A 4,247-nucleotide genomic window follows, 5' to 3' on the forward strand; every position below is an offset into this window, starting at 1 on the left:
CACACACAAAAGCATTTTTAAAAACACAGTGAGCATGATGGACATAACAATAAAGCCAAATCGGGGCCTCGTCCCCTTGCTGGGTCATGTCATCATTTACCTCAGAGTGGTTTCCTATGTTTGCAGCACTCACCATGCTACCATCTTAGAGTGATGAAGTCATTGGTTCAAATGTGAGCAAGAGTGGTTGCGGGAGAGCAAGGTCTAATTCTCTATGAAGTTTGAATGTGAGTGGTGATGATGGGTGTGGGAAACAGAAGAGTTTTGGACTTCGTATTTTTTTAACTATTAAAAAACCTAAGTATTTGTTGGCCTCCACCAACATTTCTGAAACCACTATGGGACTGATGAAAATATCCTAACAAACTTGATGTTCACCTCCTAGTTGTCTCCTGTGTTGGGCAGTGTGGTGGCTCCAGTGGTTAGGATTGATGTCTTAAAGCAGAGAGGTCCTTGGTTCAAATCTGATCAAGAGCATCACTTGCATGAAGCTTGTGTGTTCTCCCTGGATTAAATGGGAGAGCAAATTGGATTTGAACCAAGCATCCCAGTGCTATCCACTAAGCCACCATGCTGCCCAACACACACAAAAGCATTTTTGAAAACACAGTGGGCATAATGGAAATATGCCTCCTCTTTGCTTGATCATGTCATTGCTCACCTCCAAGGGGGTCTTTTGTGTTGGGCAGTGTGGTGGCTCCAGTGGTTGGTGCTGGTTTCTTAGAGCAATGAGGTCCTTGGTTCAAATCTGAGCAATGGCAAGTGCTGTCTGTTAATTGGTTGTGAGTGGTGGTAATTTGGTGTGAGATGGAGAAAGTGAATATGTTTGGAGGTCAGCTGTGAGAGAAAAATAAATATGTTTGACTGGTGAGAAAGAGTGTGATGTAGGAAAAAGAAACTTTTGGACTTAGGTTTTTAAAAATTATATATTGGTCTCCACTCAGGGAGACCACCGTGAATTGTAATTGCATATCACAAAGAATACTTTCCTTCATAGTGTTTTCAACATGGTGGTTTGGTGGTTAGTGCTGGTGTATTACTAGTACTGTGATACTTGGTTCAAATCCCAACACTTTCCTGAAGATTGTGTGTTCTCACTGGGTTTCTTCTTACACTTGACTATGGCAGTGTAATATCTTGCTGTTATATGGGTCAGCAAAAATAATTTGCATTTCAACCTCCTCCCATTGCTGGACCATGTCATTGCTCACCTCCGAGTGGTCTCATGTGTTGGGCAGTGTGGTGGCTCCAGTGGTTGGTGCTGGTGTGTTAGAGCAGTGAGGTCCTTGGTTCAAATCTGACCAAGGGTGAGAGTTGTATGGAGTTGTGAGTGGTGGTAATTTGGTGTGAGATGGAAAAATGGAATGTAGTAATTTGGTGTGAGATGGAGAAAGAGAATATGTTTGGAGGTCAGCCGGGAGAGGAAAAGAAATATGTTTGAGTAGGTAGAAAGAGTGCGAGGTAAGATTTAAAAAAAAGTAACTTTTGGACTTAGTTTTTAAAAATATTATATATACTGGTTGTTCCTTGGTCTCCCACCCAGGGAGACCACCATTAATTATACTTGTATCGCACAAAGAATCCTTTCCTTCATCTCTTACCACCAACCTGCATCTTTCAGGAGAACACAGAACCTCCATCAGATAACAGCATTGGGTGGATTTGAACCGGGGAGCCTCACAACTGAAAGACACCTGTGCTGACCACTGAGCCACCACTCAGCTCAGTACTAGTAAGTCCGAGGAGGCGAATGATGACATGTACCAGCAATGGGAGGACTGCCTATATGTCAGAGATAAGCAACCTCCAGCTGTTCTGAAACTACAACTCCCAGAATCCTCCTTTCACTTCTATGGTGGTCAGAACAGCTTGAGAAACACTGTAGTTCCAGTGTATCTCAAGCTTCCTAAGCCTAGTACCCCTGGTCACATACATGACCCAAGTACCTAAAGGCTATGATGATGTACTGCCCTGCCTATAAGAAGCACAGAACACTATAAGTACTGTCTCTATTACCTGGATTCACGTAGTGCAGGCTTGATCACAGGGGGCAATGTCTACTACCAGCAGCAATAAACAGTAAATAAACCCTTTGGAAGTATCATCTCACCAGCCCTAGCCCATGATGAAGCTGCGGCTTATTCCCCCTGACACCAATAAGAACTCATGCACGCTTGGCTGAACTGAGCATTAAGGTGTACAGGACAGATGGGAGTACCAGTTATAGGAAGCAGAGTAGTAGTAGTAGTAGTAGTGAGGGAGAAGGGACCTCTCCACCACTATGTCACGTTATGTGGTCTTCTGGGTCTGTGGACAGCAGGGTGACAAGTCTTATTAGTGGCATTTTATAGCTGGTATCTTCTGGGACTGGTCACATACAGGACCAGGGTGGTCTGATAATATGCAGCATCTTCATAGAAGGTTTTATTATTCTCCCCAATCATATAAGTCCTTCATCATCTGGTAGCCAAAACCAGCGGAACCACTTATTTCTCAAGATGATGGCAGACTATCAACATATACACCAACTGAAGTAATATTCATTGGTGTTTTCTACCATAAACCACCATTTATTTTACTTTCCTAGCACTGTAGAGTGTATCCTCACTCACAAACCTGATTGACTCATCATCTCCCCTACAAATCAATTAAGCAGCACCTTAATGTTAGAAGCCCTCAAGATGACAGGTATGAAGAACACTGGTGCTTATCAACAAGCCATCATGGAGCTCAATACTACCATGATGACACAAGTGGTGACAAACCAGCAACATGGTCTTCTCTGTGCAGGCCCCTCACTGGTTATCATAAAGAGCTTGTACCTATCCTTCAGCTGATGGCAGGAAGTCGATTGTAGACACTTCTCTTTGGGCTAAGGGGTTTGTATAAACTGATCATCTGTGTACAATGGTTGAGGACAAGAAAAACCAGGGACACTTTCTTTAAATTAAAAAAAACCAGTCCCACAGACAGGTAAGAAACCACTCCAGGCATATGTTGCAAAACCATTAACAACCATTTACAAAATAGTTGGAATAACTAAGACCAGAATCCATCATTTCCAAGTAAATAGATAGACCCCGACTTCAGTAATTGATGTAGTCACAGGAGTAAATTTACTCAGAGGCTCAGATAGTTGGAGGACATCTCTGATACCTTCCCTTTTCATTAGGGCTAAAGCACAGTAGGTGTGCTGGTGGCTGTGGTGCACATCAGTACAATAGGATCTTACACCATCATTTACAAATAAAATCTTGGATCCTCCACTCAGGTAAAATCCTGCTAGGATAGCTTTGGGTAGAACGCAGAGATGCCCAACTCAATGAGAGCGGCTCCAAGAACATATCCCTCCAGACCAGAAGCCCCTCAGATATCAACATCGTCCTTCAGAGAATCTTATGTAGAGCTCATGTTAGTGCTGGTTCCACCATTCCACCAGGACCTGGTCAGCTCCATTCCAATCACATTCTTCAGTATAAAAATTAAATGTAATATATATATTTTTATTAGGCCAGTTTCACAGAGTATATACAGTGCTGCCCATAATTATTCATACCCCTGGCAAATTTTGACTTTGTTACTTTTATTCAACCAGCAAGTAATTATTTGACAGGAAATGACATAGGTGTCTCCAAAAAGATAATAAGACGATACACAAGATGCATTACTGTGGGGGGAAAAAACATTTCTCTGCTTTTAATTAGATTTGAGCAAAAAGTGTCCAGTCCAAAATTATTCATACCCTTCACAAACTGTCAGTCTGTGGGAAAATTGAAGATTTTCCTAGCTTTCAGTGAAGGAAAATATAGATTTTATGAAAGACAAGAGATGAACATTATGCTAATAAATCTTTTTTACTCCCAGCAGCAGAATAGTTAAATGTGTTACAGAAATTTACATAAATATGCAAACCAGGTGTAGTCAGTAGCCAATAGCAAGGTATCTCAGGTGATAAATGGCCTCTGCAATCATGTGACTCCCTTCTTTCTGGAGACAAATACGGTAGATCCAAAATGAACTGAAGGTAACCAAGGAGTAACTCAATGAAGACGAATTTTCAGAACTTGAAGATGAAATTGGAAACTCCTCCAAACATTAAAGTAGATTAGACTGAAAGAGAATAAGCAATACATGGGTGGGTTATTAGGGAAGGATAATGTTCGTCTCCTTTCTTTCATAAAATCTATGTTTTCCTTCACTGAAGGCTAGAAAAATCTTCAATTTAATTTCAAGACAGGAGACTCCAT

Source organism: Bufo gargarizans, chromosome 11 (assembly GCF_014858855.1).
Source record: "Bufo gargarizans isolate SCDJY-AF-19 chromosome 11, ASM1485885v1, whole genome shotgun sequence".
NCBI classification, from domain to species: domain Eukaryota; kingdom Metazoa; phylum Chordata; class Amphibia; order Anura; family Bufonidae; genus Bufo; species Bufo gargarizans.